Source organism: Stegostoma tigrinum, chromosome 25 (assembly GCF_030684315.1).
Source record: "Stegostoma tigrinum isolate sSteTig4 chromosome 25, sSteTig4.hap1, whole genome shotgun sequence".
NCBI lineage: Eukaryota > Metazoa > Chordata > Chondrichthyes > Orectolobiformes > Stegostomatidae > Stegostoma > Stegostoma tigrinum.
In genome coordinates, this window is record NC_081378.1 from 50,297,495 (window position 1) to 50,320,826 (window position 23,332).

A 23,332-nucleotide genomic window follows, 5' to 3' on the forward strand; every position below is an offset into this window, starting at 1 on the left:
CTCACTTCCTGTAAAGACTCCATCCCATTCTCCCAGTTCCTCCATCTCTGTTGCATATATTCAGATGAGGCTAACTTCGACAAGGGAGCCTCTGAAATGTCCACTTTCTTCCTCAACCGAGGATTCCCCAGCTCCGTTGTCGACAGGACCCACAATTGGGTCCGACCCATCTCCCGCACTTCTGCCCTCACCCTTTCTCGTCCCTCCTGCAACACGCAATAGGGTTCCCCTTATCCTCACCTAGATCCCGCCAGCATCCGTATCCAGAAGATCATCAGACGCCATTTCTGCCACCTCCAGCAAGGTACCACCACCAGACACATATTCCCCTCCCCTCCCTTGTCCGTCTTCTGTGTGGACCGTTCCCTCTGGGACACGCTGGTCCACACTTCCTTCACCCCCAGCACCTCCCCAGAGCCCTCCGGCACCTTCTGCTGTAACCGGTGAAGGTGCAACACCTGACCGTTTACCACCCCCCCTCCCCAGTATCCAAGGGCCCAAAAATACCTTCCAGGTGAAGCAACACTTCACCCTGCACTTCCAAGAATCTAGTCTGCTGCATTCACTGCTCACAATGTGGTCTCCTCTACATTGGGGAAATGAAATGTAGACTTGGTGACCGCTTTGCAGAACATCTACGTTCTGCTCACAAAAAAGACCCTGAACTACCTGTAGGCTGCCACTTCAATGCACTGCCCTGCTCTCTGGCTAACATCTCTGTGTCCGGTTTGCTGCAGTGTTCCAGTGAAGCCCAATGCAAGCTGGATCAACAACGCCTCATTTTCCGCTTGGGGACTCGGCAGCCCTCCGGACTCAATATTGAGTTCAATAATTTTAGGACCTAAACTCTCCCATGTCACAGCCCCCACCCACCTCACACACCAGGCCTTTTTACCACATACCCTGTTGTTAGTCACTAACAGCCCCCATTAACAACTATTCACCCTCCCAGGCTGCTTGTTAGCAACTCCTTTGTCTGTCCAGAGATAATGGGAACTGCAGATGCTGGAGAATCCAAGATAACAAAAGTGTGGAGCTGGATGAACACAGCAGGTCAAGCAGCATCTCAGGAGCACAAAAGCTGACACTTCGAGCCTAGACCCTTCATCAGAGAGCGTTCTGGAATAAATAGGGAGAGAGGGGGAGGTGGACCAAAGATGGATAGAGGAGAAGATAGGTGGAGGGGAGAGTATAGGTGGGGAGGGGATAGGTCAGTCGGGGGAGGACGGACAGGTCAAGGAGGTGGGATGAGGTTAGTAGGTGGGAAATGGAGGTGTGGCTTGAGTTGGGAGGAGGAGATAGATGAGAGGAAGAACAGGTTAGGGAGGCGGGGACGAGCTGGGCTGGTTTTGGGATGCAGTGGGGAAAGGGGAGATTGTGAAGCTTGTGAAGTCCACATTGATACCATTGGGCTGCAAGGTTCCCAAGCGGAATATGAGTTGCTGTTATTCCAGAACCCAGCGGTTAGCACTGCTGCTTCACAGTGCCAGGGACCCAGTTTCAGTTCTAGCCTTGGGCAACTGTCTGTGTGGAGCTTGCGCATTCTCCCCATGTTTGTGTGTGTTTCCTCCCACAATCCAAAGATGTGCAGGTGAAGTGGACTGACTGTGCTAAATTGCCCATCACGTTCAGGGATGTGTAGATTAGGTGGGTTATAGGGGGATGGGTTTGGGTGGGATGCTCCAAGGTTCAGTGCAAGATATATAAACAAAATACAAGAAATATGAAATTAAAAGTAATTTAAGATCTAAGATACAAGTAATGGGAAATGAAATCAATTGGAAATAGTGATTAAGGAAGTTTTAAATAAAAGATTGAAGGGAATAAGTAAAAATTGTATGCATTTCAATTGAAAGTTTTAAACATGGAATTTTATCTATCACACAGAAGATTTCCAATTGAAAATACATGAGATTTAAATTAGAAGCTAAAGTATTTAAAACAGTATGTACAAGAAATTCCAAATAAAGCCTGGAGTTTTTCTTTAACAAATCTGGGCCTTTTTAGTAGAAATGTGAGGCATATGAAACACAAATTGTAGAAATGTGAAATTAGGAGACACCAATTGAAATACAAACATAGTTTAAGTTAAAGTAAAACGCAGCAAGTTTAATCTGGACTTTTGAAACAATGATTGCACTAAATCTGGAATTAAATGCTGGAAATTTTATCTAAACATATATCTAGAATAAAAGGTACTTGAGAAAACCATGCTGGACCTTTGATAGAAAAATGTCAGAGCAATTAAGGAAAATGTAGCTTTGGATTAAAGACTCATGAAGTTTGAAACTTGATCAGAGAAATATATTTAATCTTAGCTAAATTGAGTTATTCTGAAATAAATCAAATTCAAAAAATAAGAACTCTGCAATTAAATATATAAAAATCTTAATAACACTAGCAATTTCTAATAAAAACTGAACATCATTTATAAATGTTACCTTACAAAATGTCAACAATTGTAAATATACAAGAAATCTGAAATACAAAAATCTAGGCATTTGAATTAGAATAACAATTTGAAATGAAAATTGCCTTCAAGTAAAGTGTAAGAGTTCTGAAAGGAATCTTGAAATCTGAAACACAATATGAACAAATACTGAAATTATATGAAAAGTATAATTGAATTTCAGGTACTAGGCATCTGAAATGAACCATTTTGCCCCTTTTAAATAGTAAAGGAGAACCGAGAAACGTTAAGTTTTTCTTAAATTAAGCAAGTATGAGTTTTAAATAAAATATATCTAACTGATGAAATACTGAGAATTTCAAACTAAAAAAAATCAAATAAACAATCAGAACTTACAGTAAAATAAATTCCAGAGATTTCAAACAAAATACAGAATAAATTTTAAGAAGCAAGATATTTGAAATAAAAGTACTGGTAATCAATTGCAACTTTAAAAAAAATCAAAAATTAAAACATATTCTGAATATTGGAAGTAATTTGGGGGTGGCTGGGAGTTTGAACTAAAATTTAGGAGAGGTAAAATTTAGGTAAAGGGCTGCCACAGGAGGCTATATTGACTGAGGGCCTTCAGGAAGCATTTCTTTTAGCTCAATTTCAATGAGAATCAATGAATAATTCTCTGCATTTCACAGAAGAGATTCTGGCAGAAATTTACCTACTGCTGAGAAGGGCGAGGGCTGCACAGCACTGGCCATTAAGAGACCAAGCCTCTTACCTTTTATCCAACTTGTTTTTTCAAGGGCAACGCTACAGATATAAGCAACATCTTGCAGGTTGCAGTACACTGCTGCACAAGAGAGGTCAGTGAGTCTCCATACATGGAAAAACAGCATCATTCCTTCATGCTGAACTTTCCTAAAAATCAGCTCAGTGTCAATTTTGGGGAGATTTAACCAGTGTTTCTCTCTGTGAGTGCTAGTGACTTTTTCAACAATATTACGCTGCTTATCTCATTAAGTATGCTAGGAAGAGCATATAAGAAAGGCACTATTACAATATTCATATTATTAATTATGGGGGACTTCAATGTGCAGGTGGACTGGGAAAACTGGATTGATAGCAGATCTCAAGAAAAAGCACTTGTGCAATGAATATGAGTTTTTGTTTTTGGGAGCACCTTTTGGTGGAGCCCATGAGGGAGCAGGCAATTCTGGATTTGGTGATGTGCAACAAGGCAGACTTGATTAGGGAGCTTGAGGTGATGGAACTCCTCAGAGGCAGTGGCCATAATTTGCTAGAATTCATCATCCAGTTTGATAGAAGGTGGAATCAAATGCAACTGAATTACAATTGAGTAGAAGTAGCTACAAAGACATGAGGGAGGAGCTGGCCAGAATTGATTGTAAGGGGACCCTAGCAGGGAAGATGGTGGAGCAGCAATGACAGCAGTTTCTGGGGATAATTCAGGAGACACAGTGGAAATACTCCCGAGGAAGAAGCAGCTTACTAAGGGGAGGAAGAGATATCCATGGCTGACAAAGGAAGTCAGGGACTGCATAAAACCAAAAAAGCATGCAATATGGTGAAAATTAGTGGGAGCCCCTTTAAAAGCAGCAGAGGATGACAAAAAAAGCAATAAAGGGGGTAGAAGATGAAATATGTGATATAAAAGAACGTTGCAAGAGGTTTTTGACATTAAAAAGTAAGAGAGGCAAGTATAGACATTGCTGGAAAATGAGGCTGGAGAAGTAGTAAGGGGAACAAAAAAAAATCATGGAGGAATTGCATAGGAAGTTTGCAACTGTTTTGCCCAGCAGAAGATACCAGCAGCATATCAGAACTTCAGGAGGGTCAGGGAGCAGAGATGTTGGGGAAGCTGAAAGCTCTGGAGTTGGATAGATCACCAAGGCCAGATGGACTACACTCAAAGTTTTGAAGGATATAGCTGAGGAGATTGTAGAAGCATTGGTAGTGATCTTTCAAGAATTACTGGAGTCAGGGAGGGTCCCAGAGGACAGGAAAATTGCTCATGTAATGCCCCTATTTAGGAAGGGAGAGAGGTTGAAGACAGGAGACTACAGGCCAGTTAGCCTGACCTCAGTCATTGGTAAGATTTGAGAGTCGGTTATTAAGGATGAGATTGCATGCAAAGTGCATGGTATAAGAGGGGTGAGTCAGCACAACCTCATCAAGAGGAAGTCATGCCTGACAAATCTGTTACAATTCTTTGAGGAGGTAATGAGTAAATTAGACAAAGGGGAAGCAGTGGACGTGATCTGTTTGGATTTCCAGAAGGCCTTCGATACGATGCTGCGCAGGAGGCCACAAAATAAGAGCCCATCATACTGGCATGGAAAGAGGATTGACTGACTGGTAGTAGGTAAACAGGCATAAAAGGTTCTTTTCAGGATGGAGTTCTGTAGGTGTCCATGTTGGGACTATTCATGTTATACATTAACAATCTGGATGAAGAAACTGAGGACATTGTAGCTAGGTTTGCAAATGACACAATGATAATTGGAGGGACAGGTAGTGTCAAGGAAGTGGGGAGGCTGCAGAAGGACTTGGACAGGCTGGGGCAGTAGGCAAAGAAGTTGCAAATGGAATACAATATGAGAAACGTGAGGGTATGCTGTTCAGTAGGAAGAATAGAGGCATTGACTAAATATAGAAGGCTTTGGAAATCTGTACTATAAAGGGTCTTGGGAGTGCTGGGTCAAGATTGTCTTAAGGTTAACATGCAGGCTCAGTTGAGAGTTAGCAAACAAATGCACTGTTAGCACCTATTTCAAGGGGGCTGTGGTACTTGCCTGATGTTAGTATTAAGCACATCCCCTCAGGGCTGGAGAGGAAATTGGAGTGGGAGGGTCCAGTTCTCATTGTATATGTTAGCTTTAACAACATTGACAGGACTGGAAAGCAGATTCCTCTGAAATAATTGGAACAGTTAAGAGCTAAACTAAAAATCTCCAAGATAGTCATCTCAGGATAGTCTTTAGTTAACTCAATCCTCACTTCACAATAATTCCCTTTTTTAAGTTGAACACAATTGTTTCTTACCCACATTTCTCACTCTTGAACTGAATAATAAATTCTATCATGTTGTGATGACTTTTTCCTTGGAGATCTTTTACTCAGGTCATTTATAAAATCTACCTCATTGCCCATTACCAGATCCAAGATGATGCCTTGCATCCTAGGATCCTAGAAGTGGTACCTACAGAGACTGAATGTCTTGGTTATAATTTTCCAAAGTCTTTGGATTCTGGAGAAGTACTAGAGGATTGGCAAACTACCAATGTGACACTCTTATTCAAAATGGAGGGCGTCAAAAAGCAGGTAAATATAGGCCAATTATTCCAATGTATCATTTAAAAGTATTGGAATCAATTATTAAGGAAGTAACAGCGGAACATTTTGGAAATCATAATCTAATCAAGCAGAATCAGTCTGGCTTCATGAAAGGGAAATTGTGTCTGCCTAATTTCTTAGAGGTTTTCAAAGAAGCCTCAAGCAGAATGGATAAAGAGGAACCAGGACATGTTTTGGACTTGGAATTCCAGAACGTGTCCAACAAGGTACCTCACAAAAGATTAATTCATCAGATAAGATCTCACAGTGTTGAGGTAGCGTATTGTCACATTTAGAGATCTCGCCAATAGGCAGGAAAAAGCAAGTGGGCATGAGGGGTTCTTTTTCAGGTTGGCAGCCAGCGCAATTCCACAGGGATCAGCGCTGGGACTATGACTGTTTACAATATATATTAATGACTTGGAGAAAGTTAGTAAATGTAGCCACATTTGCTGATGACACAAAAATAGGTGGAAAGGCAGGTTGCAAGAGGGATACAAACTGTTTATAGGGAGATATTGCAAGATTAAGTAAGCTGGCAAAATATTGGCAAATATGGTGTAATATGAGAAAATGGGAAGTTGTTCATTTTGGAAGGGAGGACAAAAGAATATTATTACTTAAATGGAAAATATTTGTAGAAGGCTACAACACAAAGGGATTTGCGGCTACTTGTGCATGGAACACAAAAAAACTAGCACATTGTTTCACTAGGTATTCAGGAATGCCAATGGAATGTTGGCCCATATTTCAAGGGGGGAGGAATTTAAGGGTAGGGAAGTTTTACTGCAACTGTACAGGGTGCCAGTGAGACCACATTTGGAGTATTGTTAACAGTTTGCGTCCCCTTATTTCAGAAAAGAATTTAGAAGTATAAGAGGTGACCTCATGGAAACATATAGGATTCTTAAGGAGCTTTTAGGTTAAATGCTGAGTGGATGTTTCCTCGCATGGGAGAGTCTGGGATGGGAGGGCATTGTCTCAGAATAAAGAAATTCTAATTTAAGACAGAGAAAAGGAAGAACATTTTCTCTTAGAGGGTTGAATGTCTTTGGAACCCCTTGCCAAGGAGAGTTGTGACAGTAGAGTCCTTGAATATATTTAAGGCTGAGTGAGATAGATTCTTGATCAGTGGAGAAAATCAAGGGTGACAGGGAAAGTGCAGGAAAGTGGAAGTGAGGAATGTCAGATTATTCATGATCCTATTGAATGGAGGAGCAGACTCAACAGGCCAAATGGCCTATTTCTGTTCTCATTTCTTAGGGTTTTGGGATTATGATCTGAGCCAGGAGAAAACTGGGAGAGGGTAAATAAAGTCAAGGAATTAAATGCATGAGTTAATAGTGGTGTGACAGGAACCGGTTTCAATTCATGCGGCACTGGGCACCAGTACTGGGATTGAAGGGAGCTGTTCTGGTGGGATGGCTTCATTTCAGCTGTGCTTGGACCATGTCCTTGCAGAACAATTAAATAAGGCTATGGAAAGGGCCTTAAAACAATTAGAGGTGGGGAGGTTTTGTTTGGGAGAATGTGTGGGCATATAAAGCAAAAAGATATGACTATAAGACTATTGCAGGTCGACTGTTTTAATAATGATACCCAGAATGCGAAAGGGTAGAAGTAGTATTCTAAAAAACAAAGGAGCAAAGAGGGGAAAATGGCAAAAAGACAGCATCAATGGTTCTTTACTTAAATACACATTGTATTCCAAATGTAATAAATAAATAAATGCCATAAATAGACATTAATGGGCGTGATCTTCTAACCATTACAGAGACATAGTTAAACAACGCTGCAAATTAAATACTCAGGGCAATGTAACTTTTCAAAAGGGCGGCAGGAACCATAGTGAAACAGCTTTGTTAGCATGACATGGAATAAGTACAAGAAATAATTCCAAATTAGAGAATGTAGAATCCTCAAGAGTGGAGGTAAGAAAGAAATAACAAAGGAATAAAGACACTGGTTGGAGTAGTCTGTAGGCCCCCTCACAGTAGCTGTTCTGTACATCAGAGAATAAATAATAACAATGAGAGCTGTAAGAAGGGCAGTGCATTGATCATAGGTGACGTTAATCTTCATGCGTAAAATCGTAGTCTCCCCATTGTGTGGAAATAGGCCATTCAGCCTAACTAGTCCACGCAGACCTTCTGAAGAAAATACCACCCAGACTCATCCCCCTACCCTATCCCTGCATTTCCCATAGCTAACGCACCTAACCTACACATCCCTGAACACTATGGACAATTTAGTATCACCAATCCACTTAATTTACACATCTTTGGATTGTGGGAGGAAACTGGAGCACCCACCATAAACCCACACAGACACGGGGAGAACATGCAAATTCCACACAGATAGTCACCTGAGTCTGAAATTGAACCCGGGTCTTTGGCACTTGTGAGGCAACCATGCTAACCACCAAGCCACTGTGCTGCCTATAGTTGTAGAAAATCAAATTGGCAAAGCTAACTATGTGGAAGCATTCATAGAGTATATTTGGAACAGATTCTAAATGAATATGTTGTAGCTAAAACCAGCAATTTAGCCATTTTGGACCCGGTAAAGTATAATAAGGCATATTTAATACATTAAAATAAAACAGAGACCTGCGGATGCTGGAAATCTGAAACAAGGAGGAGAAATTGTTGGAAAATAACTCAGCAGGTGTAGCAGCATCTGTGATATGAGTTAATGTTTCAAGTCTAGTTCTGTTTTCACTCCACAGCTGTGCAGAGTTTCTCTCGCAATTTCTGTCTTTGTTTCATGTTTAATAAATGATCTCTGAGTAAGATCTCTCTTTAGGGAACAGTGACCATAACATGATAGAATGTAGCATTCAGTTTCAGAGAGAAAAGCATGGGTTGGAAATAACCATGTTAAAGTTAAATAAGGGTAATTACGTAGGGATGAGGACTGCATTGGCTGATGTGCACTGGAAAAGGAATTAAGTAGCAAAGATGTTTCAGCAACAATGGCAGATATTTAAGAAAATAATTCAAAACTTGCAACAAAGGTCTATCCCTGTGATAATAGAAACTGTAGGTGCTGGAGAATCCGAGATAACAAGGTGTGGAATTGAATGAACACAGCAGGCCAAGCAGCATCTTAGGAGCAGGAAAGCTGACGTCTTCACCATTCCCCCAGACCTCCCCCTTACTGAGGACGAACGATTAGTCCTCAGTAAAGGGCTCGCCTGTGTCCCCCTCCACCCACACATCAACGAGTACTGGTCACATTTGGACATTGAGCAGTTTTTTTGCTGCCTTCCACCCCGCCTCTTTAACTGGTCTGTCTCCTCTCCACCTATCTTCTCTATCCATCTTCGATCTGCGTCCCCCTCTCTCCCTATTTATTTCAGAACCCTCTTTCCCTCCCCCATTTCTGATGAAGGGTCTAGGCCCGAATGTCAGCTCCTGCTCCTCTGATGCTGCTTGGCCTGATGTGTTCATCCAGCTCCATACCTTGTTATCTCTATCCCTGGGAGGAAGGATTCTAGGAGATAAACCCAACTATGGTTAACCTAGGAAATCAAAAGTAATATCAAAGTGAAAGGAAAATTATACAACATGGAACAATGACTAGTGGTAAACTAGAGGATGAGAAAATTTTAAGAGCCAATTAAAGACGACCAAAAATATTAAGAGGGAGTGAATGGACTATGGAATGGACAGTAAGACCTATTTAGCTATATAAAAAGGAAAAGAAGTCAAAGTCAACATAGGCTACCTAGAGAACAAAGCTGTTGAAATAATAATGGGTAATGGTGGAGGAGCTAAATACATATTTTGCATCAGTCTTTACAGTAGGAGACACTAATAGCATTCCTCAAATATTAGATGATGAATGGGCTAATGGGGTGGGGAGAAATCAACAAAAATAAGAGAAAAAAGTACTTGGGAAACTAATGGGCCTGAAGGCCTGATGGATTACATGTCATGAATGTAATAGCAGAGCATTTGGAAATGCATTTATAATCAAGCAGTCATAAAGGGGAAATCATGCCTGACAAATTTATTACAGTTCTTTGAGGAGTTAACAAGTAGGTAGATAAAAGGAAATCAATAGATATAATAGATTTAGATTTCCAAAAGACATTTAATGAGGTCCTCGTACTTAAGGCTAAATTAAGACCCCATGATGTTAAACAGGGACAATATTAGCGTGGATAGAAGATTGTATAAGTAACAGAAGACTGGAGTTGGGAGTAAAGGGGAAATTTTCAGGATGGCAACTGGTAACTAGTGGAGTAGTACATGATCAGTGCTGGGACCAGTAATATTTACAATATATACAGTCGGTTCTGCTATAATCTGTGTTTCTTCAATGTGAATTGGCATTAACGTGATTGAAGAATTTAGAACACTATTTGTAGAACACAAATATTTCTTACCTGTATTGGCTGTAACACAACTCCGGCCTATTAGGTTAAATAGCGCGGCCATTGTGCAATTTTCTTGTAACTTGAGATCACATGAGAACAGAACTATCACATTCTATCAGAACTGACAGTATTAATGACTTGGATGGGGGAAGTAAATATACTAGTGCCAAGTTTGCAGATGGTACAAAAATGTGTGGGAAGGCAAGTGGTGAAGATGACATAATGCATATACAGAGAGATAGGGACAAATTAGGTGAACGGGCAGAAATTTTGCAGATAAAACATAATGTGGGTAAATGTCATATTTACGCACATTATGTACTTTGACAGGAAGAATAGAAGAGCTGCATATTATTTAAATGGGGAAAGACTATAGAAGATTGTACCACAGAGGGATTTGAATGTCTTTATGCATGAATAAATATCTGTAGAACAAATAGCTTGATCCCTGTGATGGTGGTAATAAGTCTGAACCTATACTTCCCATTTATCCATTGCCACATCTCAGCTTTTTGTTTGAAGAGGTTTGATTCTTGTCTCACACTAGCAGTTGCTTTTGACTTGTGTTCTTATTGTGTTTTTGGAGCCTAGAACTAGGGGGCATGGCCTCCGCCTAAGAAATGAGCCATGATGACTGAGTTGAGAAATGTTCCCACTTGGAGTGGAATGTGAATCACTGAATCCTCTATACTCGGAGTTGTGTATGTTCAGTGGGTATATTTAAAGCAACAATCAATATGTTTTTGGATTCTAACAAATCAAAAGATATGGAGATTGAGTGAGAAACTAGTGATCAAGTTGGGAATCAATCATGGAGTTTCTTAAATAGCAGAGCAAGCTCAAGGGGCATTGTGGCTTATTTTTATTTCTTATTTCTTGTCTTCCTGGAACATAGTATTAGGCCATTTAATCTGTCAGTCCAGCTCCTTTCAATTAGTTAATGCCTGATTGCCTGCCTTAATGCCATTTTCCCCTTTGCCTCATATCTCTTGGTACCGTTGTTGATCAGAAAGCTACTCCATTCTGTCTTGTGAATTTGCTCAATTATTGAGGTTCCATAGCCCTGTAGGATTGAGAATTATAAGGCTCGCCACCCTCTGTGGAAATTCCTTCTATGTAGTCATAAGTGGCATATCCCTTATTCTGAGGGGGCAGCACAGTGGCTTGGTGGTTAGCAGCGCTGCCGCACAGCACCAAGGACTTGGGTTCAATTCCACCCTCAGGCAACTGTCTGTGTGGAGTTTGCACATTCTCCCTGTGTCTGCATGGGTTTCCTCCTGGTGCTCCAGTTTCCTCCCACAGTCCAAAGATGTGCAGGTTAGGTGGATTGGCCATGCTAAATTGCCCACAGCGTTCAGGGATGTGTAGCTTAGGTGGCTTATAGGGGGATGGGTCTAGGTGGGATGTTCCAAGTGTAGGTGTGGACTTGTTGGGCTGAAGAGCCTGTTTCGACACTGAAGGGATTCTATGAACTACGATTTGATTTGAATCACAAGAAGCTAGAAAGCAAGTTCAGCAGGTATTATGGAAGGCAAATGGCTGTTGGCTTTTATGTCAAAGGGAATGGAGTAAAAAAAAATCAGGAGGTCTTGCTAAAAGACTTTCCTTCTCAGCTTTTTCCTTTCGCTGAGGTATGGTGACCCTCAGGTTAAACCAGTTGTCTCTCTCTTATAAGAGAGCATTTTATGGTGCTTTAAGACTTATGGCAACTTTACTTCCACCTTTACCTAGGACTAGAGGGCATAATCTCAGAGTAAGAGGTTACCCAGTTAGGATAGATACAGGGCTGAATTTCTTCTCTGAGAGGGTGCTGAGTCTGTGGAATTCATTAATGTAGAAGGCTGTAAAGGCTGGATTGTTAAGTGTATTCATGGATGCGATAGACTGAGTATTTATCAGCAAGAGAATTAAGAGTTATGGGAAAGGATAGGAAAGGGGAATTATTGAGTCAGCCATGATCCTGTTGAATGGTGGAACAGACTTGATGGGCCAAATGGCTTATTTCTGCTTCTAACTTATACCTATTACTACTGCATGTTCTAGTTTCTCTCTCTATTAATCTGTCCTCTATCCATGCCAACGTACTACAACTAACATCATGGACTGTAATCTTATTAAGTAGCTTTATATGCAGTAACCTCATTGAATGCCTTTTGGAAATCCAAATATATTACATCTATTGTTTTCCTTTTCTCTATCCTGCTTGTTACCTCCTCAAACAACTATAATGATTTCCCTTTCGTAAAGCCATGCTGACTCTGTTTGATTATATTATGTGTTTCTAAATGCTGTGCTATTATATCCTTTATAATAAAGTCTAATGTTTTGGGGAAAGGCAGATTTTATTAAACTAAGGCAGGATCTGGTCAAAATAGACTGAGAACAGCTACTTATGGGTAAATTTACAGCAGAACAGTGGACGACATTCCAAATGGAATTGCTGAGGAGGAGGCTTGTTGCTGCTCTGTTTGGGGTGAAACATATAAGCAACAAGCCCAGAGAACGCTGGATGTCTAGGAATATTCAGTTCTGGATAAGGAGAAGAGAAGCTTTTAACAGCAAGGATACTATTAACTTGGAGAGGATTCAGAAAAGATTTACCAGCATGTTGCCGAGAATGGAGGATTTGAGTTATAAAAAATTACTGAATAGGCTGGGACTTTTTTTCACTAAAATGTTAAGAGGTTAAGGGATGACCTTATAGAAGTTTATAAAATCATGGAGGGGCATAGATAAGGTGAATGGCAGGTGTCTTTTTTCTGGGATGAGGGATTTCAAAATGAGGGAGTATTTTTAAGGTGAAAGGAGAAAGATTCAAAAAGGACATTTTACACAAAAGGTGATTAGTGTGTGGAATGAACTGCCAGGAAAAGTTGTGTTGTGGATGGAGATAGAGTTACAATGTTCAAAAGACATTTGGGTAATTTCATGAAGTGGGAGTTTTTGGAGGGATATGGGCCAAACACAGGCAGGTGGGACTAGTATAGTTTGAGAACATGATTGGTATGGACTAGTTGGACCAAAGCATCTGTTTCTGTGCTGTATGACTCTAGGTATAAAGAGAGCAAGTCAACTGATGTGCCTGTGGAGTAAATGAAGTGCTGTGGAAAACTTAAGGAAACAATTAAGAGAGCAAAGAGGGGGCAGGAGAAAATATTGGAGGATCGAATTAGGGAGAATCTCAAAAATATTGTCTGAGTATATCCATGGGGAAAGGATAATCACGGAAAGTATAGGCCCCATTAGGGTCTAAGGGGACAATTGCACTTGGAGCCAGAGGACTTTGGTAGGGTGTATTAATTGAATATTTCACATCTGCCTTCACTTTGGAGGAGGATAATGTAGGTATAGAATTTGGGAAGAGGGACTGTGAGATTCTTGAGCAGCTTCGTGCAGGGAGTGATAAGGTATTGGAGGTTTTGGTGGGCTTAAAAGTGGACAAATCCCAGATCCAGATGAGTTGTATCTCAGATAGGTGTGGAAGATGAGGGAGAAAATTACAGGGGCCCTGTCCCAAATTTTTAATTCTTCAATGGCCACAGGGGATGTGCCAGACAACTGGAGAAGAGTTAATGTGTTTTCACTTTTCAAGGAGGCTGGTAAACGTAAACCAGAGAATTATACACTAGTGAGTCTACATCAGGAGTAGAGAGACTATCAAAGAAAATTCTGAAGGAAAGAATTTATTTCCACTTAGAATTACACAATTTAATCAGGGATAGTCAGCATTGCATTATCGGGGGGAGGGAGGTAATGCCTCACAAATCTGCTAGAATTTTTTTGAGGAGATGGTTAGATGTGTAGATGAGGGTGATATCGTTAGTTTATATGGATTTCAGTAAAGCCTTTGATAATGTCCCAACACATGAGAGTCTTATAGAGAAGGTAAATGCACATGGGATCCAGAGTAATTTGGCAAGTTGGATCCAAAAATCGGCTTACTGGCCGGAGACAAAGTGTGTTGGGAGAAGGCTGTTTATATGACTGGAGGCGGTGTCCGATAGTGTGCCACAGGGGCCAGTGCTGGGTCCCTTAATATTCCTGATATATACAAATAATATAAATAAGAGTGTGGGGGGATAAGTAAGTTTGCAGATGACATTAAGTTTGGTCGTGGTTGGCAGTGAGGAAGAAGGTCTTAAGTTACACTGGGATATCAACGAATTAGTCGTACGGGCAAATCAGTGGAAGATGGAATTTAACCCTGATATTTGTGAGGTGATGCACTTCAATTGTAATAAGACAAGGCAAGACCGTGGGAAGTTCAAAGAAATGGAGGGATCTTGGGGTGCTTGTCTATTGATCCCAGAAGGTAGCAGGACACCTTGTTAGGAAGGCATATGTGAAACTTGCCTTTTCAGTTGTGGCAGAGATTATAAGAACAGGAAGTTTATGTTGGAGCCGTACAGAACTTTTGTTAGGTCACAGCTGGATTTTTGTGTGCAGTCTAGTCACCATACTTTAGGAAGAATGTGACTGCATCGGAGGGTGCCAGGGAGATTCAACAGATGATGCGTGGGATGGATCAGTTTGGTTATGAAGAAAAACTCGATAAACTTCAGAGCAGAGAAGTCTGAGAGGATATCTGATTGTGGCTTATAAGATTATGAGGGGCATGGACAGATTGGATAAAAAAAAACAGCTACTCCCCCCAGGTGAAGGCTTAATAACAAGGAGGCATAAGTCAAAGTCAGGGGGTTTAGAGGGGATTTGAGGAAAAACAATTTCACAGGAAAGAAACAGAGCATGGTGAGAATCTGGATTGAACTGTGTGGAAGGGTAGTTGAGGCAGGAAAATTCATAACATTTAAGAATTATTTGGATGAGAAGTCATAACATTCAAAGCTATGGGCCAGATGCTGGAAAATGGGACTAGCATAGATTTAGATTTGTTATTTTTGTCAATGACTCAGTGAGCTGAAGCACCTCTTCTGTATGATTCTGTGATTTTCCCAATGACACATTGGCAGTAAGGTGGCTCACTGGTTAGCACTGCTGCCTCATAATGCCAGGGAACTCAGTTTGATTCCACTGTTGGGTGACCGTCTGCATCGTTTTCCACTGGGTGCTGCAGTTTCCTGCCACAGTCCAAAGGTTAGGTGGATTGGCCGTGCTAAATTACCCATTGCATCCAGGGATGTGCAGATTAGTTGGATTAACCATGGGAACAGCAGGGTTACTGGGATAGGGTCTGGGTGGGATGCTGTTTAGAGAGTCAGTGTAGATTCAATGGTCCAAATGGCCTATTTCCACACTGTCGGGATTCTATGGCAGATGATAAGCTGACTACCTTAGAGAATTGTCTATTTTTTGTCTCCATTTTTGAATAATAGTGTTACATTGGCAATTGTACAATCTTCAGGATTATCCCCAAATCTAAGATTTCTTGGAAAAGTATGACTAATGCATCCACTATCTTTGTAGCAACATCTTTTAAAATCTTGGGATGCAACACTTCAGGTCCAGGGCAGTTACCAGTGTTTAGCTCCACAAGTTTCTCTAGTTTTTTTCCTCCATCAATATATATTGTATTTACTTCTTCCCCTTACTTTGGTCCCCCTGATCATTTAGTATTTTTGGAAAGCTGTTAATGTGCTGCACTATGGAGACTGAAATAAAGTATTCTTTCAACCCCCCAAGCTAACAAAGTGTGGAGCTGGATGAACACAGCAGGCCAAGCAGCATCTCAGGAGCACAAAAGCTGACGTTTCGGGCCTAGACCCTTCATCAGAAAAGGGTATTTTCTGATGAAGGGTCTAAGCCTGAAACGTCAGCTTTTGTGCTCCTAAGATGCTGCTTGGCCTGCTGTGTTCATCCAGCCCCACACTTTGTTATCTTGGATTCTCCAGCATCTGCAGTTCCCATTATGTCTTTTCAACCCCCCAGCTCTTTTCCTCGTTCCCTTTATTTTTTCTGAGCCTTGTTCTCTAAGGGGCCTAATTTCACTTTGACTTTTTTTTTTGTTTGTTAAAGAAACTCTTTTTTTATTACTCATTTGCCATCATAGTTTATTTTCTCCTTCGTTGTTATATTATTAGGTCACCTTTTGGTTTTTAAAATGTTCCCAATCCTCTGGCTTACCACTAATTATTGTACATTTTATGTCTTTTCCTTCAATTTGATACTACCTTGAACTTGGTTGGTCTGTTTATCCCCTTTCTAAAATTCCTCTTCACTGGGATATATCTTTGATCAAAGCCATGACTATTTTCTTAAACATCTGCCTTTGTTCTTCAACTGTCTTTTCTGCTAAACTCCTTTCCCAGTCCACTTCAGTGAGCTCTGCCCTCATCCCTCCATCTCAAACTGAATGCTAAATTCTACAAAGTTATGGTTGCTGTTCCATGGGGGATTGCTTCCTCAGATATCACTTACTAAAGCTGCCTCATTACACATTACCAGACACAACATAGCCTGATCCCTGGTTGTATCCAAAATAACTATCCTAAATGCACTCTTGTTCTCAAGAATACTTCTGTTGATTTTCCCAATCTATATGAAGGTTGAGGTTACCTCTGATTATTTCAGTTGTTACATGTATGACTGGCTATCATTTCTGCTTTATAGCCTGGTTTCAAGGCTGTCATTAAGAGTTAAGTAGCCCCTTCATACCAAAGACCATAAGAATATAACATAAGAACTAGGAGAAGGAAGAGGCCGTTTCGCCCTTCGAGCCCACTCCGCCATTCAGTAAGATCATGGCTGATCTTCTCATGGACTCAGATCCACTTACCCACATTCTCACAGTATCCCTTAATTCCTTTATTGTTCAAAAAAAATTCACCTTAGCTTTAAAAATGTTTACTGAAGTAATGTCAACTACTTCACTGGGCAAGGAATTCCATAGATTAATAACCCTCTGCGTGAAAAAGTTTCTTCTCAATTCAGTCCTAAATATGCTCCCTCTAATCTTGAGGCTATGCCCTCTTGTCCTAGCTTCATCTGCCAGTGGGAGCATCCTCTCTACTTCTATCTTATCTATTCCCTTCATAATTTTATATGTTTCTATAAGATCTCCCCTCAATCTTCTGAATTTCAATCAATATAATGCCAGTCTACTCAGTCTCTCCTCATATGCCAATCCTCTCAACTCCGGAATCAACCTAGTGAACCTCCTCTGCACCCCCTCCAGTGACAGTACATCCTTTCTCAAGTTAGGAGACCAAAACTGCACATAGTACTCTAGGTGTGGGCTCACCAGCACCTTGTACAACTGCAACATAACCTCTCTGCTTTTAAACTCAATCCCTTAAGCAATGAAGGACAAAATTCCACCTGCCTTCCTAATTACTTGTACCTGCTGACCAACCTTCTGTGATTCATGGACAAGGACACCCAGGTCCCTCTGCATAGCAGCATGCTGCAACTTTTTACCATTCAAGTAATAATCCCTTTTACTATTACTCCTACCAAAACGTATGACTTCACCTTTATTTACATTGCATTCCATCTGCCAGACCTTTGCCCACTCACTCAATATATCTATTGTTCCTTTGCAAAGTTTCACAGTCCTCTGCACACTTTGCTCTGTCACTCATCTTAGTGTCATCTGCAAACTTTGACACCTTACACGTGGTCCCCAACTCCAAATTATCTATATAAATTGTAAATAATTGCGGTCCCAACACTGATCCCTGAGGCACACCGCTAGTCACTGATCGCCAGCCAGAAGCCAGAATAGCAGTCATTTATCCCCACTCTTTGCTTCCTGTTAGTCAACCAATCCTCTATCCATGCTAATACTTTACCCCTAACCCCATGCATCCTTATCTTATGCAGCAGCCTCTTGTGTGGCACCTTATCGAAGGCCTTTTGGAAATCTAGGTACACCACATCCACTGGGTCCCTGTCGTCCATCTGGCTTGTAATGTCTTCATAGAATTCCAAAAGATTTGTCAAGTGAGGGTAGGAGTTATATTGGCAAGGCATTGCTTCTCTCTGAGAAGTGTCTTGGATGCCAAAAATTTTTGCCATCCTTCAACTTCAGTTCATGAGTGCAGCCAAGACTTAGCACTTTATGAGAAGGTTGCTGAGTGAAAAGTTAATGTGAACACCTTACCTTTTCCTGGGATCTTGTTCCACTGTTGCGTCCACCTTATGTCAGTGATGGTTCATAAGTGCACACTTCTCTGGCAGCAAAGGTTCATTCTACTTAGAGTTTGATGAGGGAGCGGACATTTACACAAAGGTGGGTGATGGTCAATGCTCAACTGCCACCCAAACTTGGATCTAATAGGGCAGATACAATGGTATACTCCCATTGCTGCAGACCAAATCTGCAGTACTGATTATGGTCAATCCCTGGAGTGCAAGGATGCCAGTCCCCAGACATGGGTCTCACCAAGGACCATAGTGACCATGAACACCCCCCGAATTGAGATGGACTGATGTCCTTGATTAAGTGTAGCAGTACTCCCCAGAGTGACCCTAGTGCCCCTTAACTCCACGAGATACTGCTCCCCTTCTGGCTTTCTGATATGGCCATTTAGTTGAGACATGTGCAACATGTTTGCTGTGTATCCTGCTAACATATATTGTAGTGTGGATATGACGCAGTGTGGTCTGTACAGCAGCATAACCACACTTGACTGTTCAGTGCTAGCAAACATGACAAAGTGCCTACCTTTCTGTTTGTGCTAAAAGGCATCCAAGCAAACACAAAGTGAGTGAAAGCTAAGAAAATAAATTAAAAGCCATAAAATGTGATTTGTGAAGGTGCATGAGTTGGATGTGTGTCCCTGCAAGCAGTTGATCTAGCAGGAGCATTGTAATATTGGGGAGCATTGGGGCGGCACGGTGGCTCAGTGGTTAGCACTGCTGCCTCACAGCGCCAGGGACCTGGGTTCACTTCCACCCTCGGGCGGTTGTGTGTGTGGAGTTTGCACGTTTTCCAAGTGTTTGCGTGGGTTTCCTCCGGGTGCTCCAGTTTCCTCCCACAGTCTAAAGATGTGCAGGATAGGTGGATTGGCCATGCTAAATTGCCTGTAGTGTTTAGGGACTCCTAGATTGGGTGGGAAGCTCTGAGGGTCAGTGTGGACTCGTTGGGCCAAAGGACCTGTTTCCATATTGTAGGGAGTCTATTCTATAACGTGTCAATGAAATGCAAAGTGCAGTAATAACATCCTGAATTGTGTTAGGAGTTCGTTTGCTGTGACCCATGAAGATGTAGGGAGGCTGGTGTTTGGTCAATGCCAACTTCATAGGTGAAGTGTGGAGTGAGTTGCTGCCCATGGAACACACAAGACATTGTTGACTAGACCTTGAGAAGAAAGCAGTGAGCTGAATCCATATGAAATAATCACTCCAACCTTTAAGTCAGGAATTGGCACTGTCTAGTTTCTCATCACTACATGGAAGAATTGTGAATATTAGCTAATAAGTGAATATTAGCTAATAATGAGATGCTTTTGCATGGAAATAACGTACTCACCATTTATCAGTGAGATTCTGATCTTTTTATTTAAATCTTAAGGGAAAAAAAAGTCAGACCTTTTCTATTCCTTGATGTCAAGAATCAGAATTTTTCATTGTTGCTGTATTTTCCCAAATTTTTTGCCATTACCCACGCCAAAGAGGTAGAAAAAGTCCACTCCAAGCATCTCTTATTTAAATTTATCTTGTGCTTATGATCCAACTTTCATATCCAAAAGCAGATTTGTCCAGATGTAACAGTTTGAAAGCAGAATGAAATGACTTGAGAAAGTTTTATTTCTAAAGAGATCTAACATTATTGTAAAGGTTTGGTTTGCACTTTTTAAAAATTCATTCAGAGGCTATGAACATCATTGGCTAGGCCAGCATTTAGTGCCCATCCCTGATTGTCCAGATGGCAGTTAAGAGTCAACCACATTGCTGGAGTCACATATCATCCAGACGAAGTAAGGATGGCAGTTTCCTTCCCTAAAGGACATTAATGAAGCAGATGGGTTTTTCTGACAATTGACAATGGATTCATGGTCTCCATTCAGATGTTTATTGAATTCAAATTCCACCATCTGCCATGTTAGGATTCAAACTCAAGTCCTCAGATCATTACATGGGTCTCTGAATTAACAGAGATAGTAGGAACTGCAGATGCTGGACAATCTGAGATAACAAGGTGTAGAGCTGGATGAACACAGCAGGCCAAGTATCATCAGAGGAACAGGAAGGCTGGCGTTTCTAGGCCTGAAACGTCAACCTTCTTGCTCCTCTGATGCTGCTTGGCCTGCTGTGTTCATCCAGCTCGACATCTTGTTATCTCTGAATTAACAGTTCAGTGATAATACCACCAGACCATGGCCTCCCTTGTTTTATGTTCTCCTTACATCTAGATCACTTTTCTCATCAGTAATTATTAGGCTTCCCAAATAAGAAAATGATTTAACTTTCTTTCAATTCCACTACTAGTTTGCATCTACATGTTGTTCTTTCCTTTAATAATTACCATATCTATTGTCTATATATCTCCATCTATAAACACTAAAATTTTTATAGATCGTAGAATCCCATAGTGTGGAAACAGGCCCTTTGGCCCAACAAGCCTACACTGACCCTGATAGGTTCGGCAGATGGGTAGAGGCAACTCCTTTCCACGACAACCCTTGGAGCATCCCACCCAGACCCATCCTCCTGTAACCCACCTAATCTACACATCCCGGAACACTACAATTTAGCATGGCAATTGATCTAGGCCTGCACATCTTTGGACTGTGGGAGGAAACTGGAGCACACAGAGGAAACTCACAGATATGGGGAGAATGTGCAAACTCCACACAGCCCGAGGGTGGAACCAAACCTGTCATGCAGCAGTATCAACCACTGATCCGCTGTACTGACTGTTCTGTTTTAGCAGACTTACCAATTCCATCTTGAAAGATCTGTACAAGTCAATGAAAATGCAGTTCTTTCCCTTTATGTATATTCTTCAAATTATACTATTTAGCTTATGCTGGTTTATCCTTATTAGCTTAGTTTATTCCCATTCTGTGCTTCAAAATGCATCAACAACAAAAATAAGCGTAGCAAGATATCTGAAAAATATTAGAAGTTTATCAAAAATACAAGAATAATTTAAAAAGAAGATAACAATTACAAACACAAAATCTGAAATGAAATAAAAACTAGCCAAATTGAACCAAAAATGCTTTGGGTATAATTATCAACAGAAGGAACTTTACTCAAAAATTGTGAAACTATAATTAGAAGTTTATGATCAAATCTCTTTCCATTATGAACAAAAGCACATTCAACTGTTTAATGTCTCTGCTGTTTATATTTTGTATGTCAGTCAGTAAAAATTGTCACTTTGCAGTCTACCCGAAGGAAAACCAGCAGGAAGGTGTCCATGTGTTACAAGAAATTGACACCTCAGTTTTGGAAACAGCTGCCTACAGTTCTTCATTGCGCAGTCTGCTCTGCTGAAATCAGCAGACTGTTGTCCAAGATGTTCACCATAAGCCACAAAGTCACCAGTGTTCACATTCCTTTAGCATTGATGCTCAGAACCCATTGTGGCAGGCACTGAGTCCAGCAGAAAATAAACACTTAAGAGCAGGATCTTCCTTGTTCGGGTAAGAATCGTAAGTCAGGACAGTTTCTGGATCCAGAATCTGTCTCAACAGAAACAGTGGCTTATTAAAACTTTAATGATGATGCCCCCTTAATTGACATGAAGAAAGGTACTCTGCGCAATGAAGGTCAACGGGTGGTCTTTTAGATCAGTAACAGGGTGGCCATGAGGCATAGGCTGAGGGCAGCCCAGTTGTTCAGTGATTAACATTGCTGTCTCACAGAACTAGGGTCCTGGATTCGATTCCAGCCTTAGGCACCTGTCTGCTCGGAGTTTGCGCATTTCTCTCTATCTCTGCGTGAAATTCCTTTGGGTGCTCTAGTTTCCTTCCACAGTCCAAAGATGTGCAGGTTAGGTGGATTGGCCATGCTAAAATTGTCCATAGTGTCCTAGGATCTGAGGGTCGGTGTGATGCTGTTCAGAAGGTCAGTGTGGACTTGATGGTCTGAATGGCCTGCTTCCACACTGCATTAATGAGTATCATAGAATCCCTATTCATGTTATGTTTAGTTAAAAACATTCTTGCAGCCTGTTTACTGTTTGTGTTGGCATGGTGGAGGAGACACATAGCTATAGAATGGTCCATAACTCATCTCTTACACGCTGAGGGAAATAGTAGAAAAAAGAAATACATGAACATAAATATACTGGTCACACCAGATCTTCATTATGAAGTGTAAAAGATGATTCAGAACAGTATGTCTTATTTACCACTTTTACAGGCTTTTCAGTTGTCGGAGGGCTTTGATACCTACCAGGTGGGTGGACCCTCAGGCCTGCCAAGGACTTAAACAAACCCCCAAATGTTTAAGGTACACCATGGATCCTCACTGGAAGGTCTGAGAAACAGCAACTAATCGGAGAAAATTCACCCCTCCCTATAGGTAGAATGGAGGGAAAGGGATCAGGAACTGCTCAAACATATTCTATAATCAAAAAAAAATGGAGAATGCTGAAAATGGATTGCAAGATTCTGGATGAGAGTTTGCTCACTGAGCTGGAAGGTTCGTTTTCAGACGTTACGTCACCATTCTAGGTAACATCATCAGTGAGCCTCCGACGAAGCGCTGGTGTTATTTCCCGCTTTCTATTTATCTGGTTAGGTTTCCTTGGGTTAGGAATTAGGAGGAGAAGATCCAGAGGGATTTCAAGTTGAGGATATCAGGAGGATGTTTCCCTTTGACTAGTGGTCTAGGGACAGAGTTAAACTAAGAGCTTTCCCTTTAAGATAGGAGAGAAATATTTCTTGCAGAGGTTTGTTACTTTGTAGAATTCTCTTCCCCATAAAGCGGGGGAGTCTGGATCATCGAATTTGATGGAGTTACATTTTTGAAAGACAAGGGAGTCAGGTGTTTTAGGGGACAATATTGGTATAAGAATTAAGTAATATGCAGATGAACCAGTGAGGTAGGCTACAATATATTGTTATAATAGAGGTGTATCTATTTATATCAAATGTAGAAAAATATCACACAGTCATCTCTGCTGAAAGGTCGGATCTAGAATAACTAAGGACAGGGACATTTAGTACAAGCTCACTCGATATACAGTGCAAAGTACTGTTTGAAGAAATATGTTGAGGTCTGCTCTGCATTGGCGAACACTCAAAACCATGCCAACATAAATAGGAAGGGAA

At 41.1% G+C, this 23,332-nt stretch overlaps 1 long non-coding RNA gene across 1 annotated transcript in view; it reads left to right on the top strand.

The window, feature by feature from the left end:
- LOC132210967 (uncharacterized) overlaps nucleotides 1-23,332 on the top strand; it is a 61,601-nt gene that overhangs the window by 1,065 nt on the left and 37,204 nt on the right. The window lies entirely within an intron of this gene.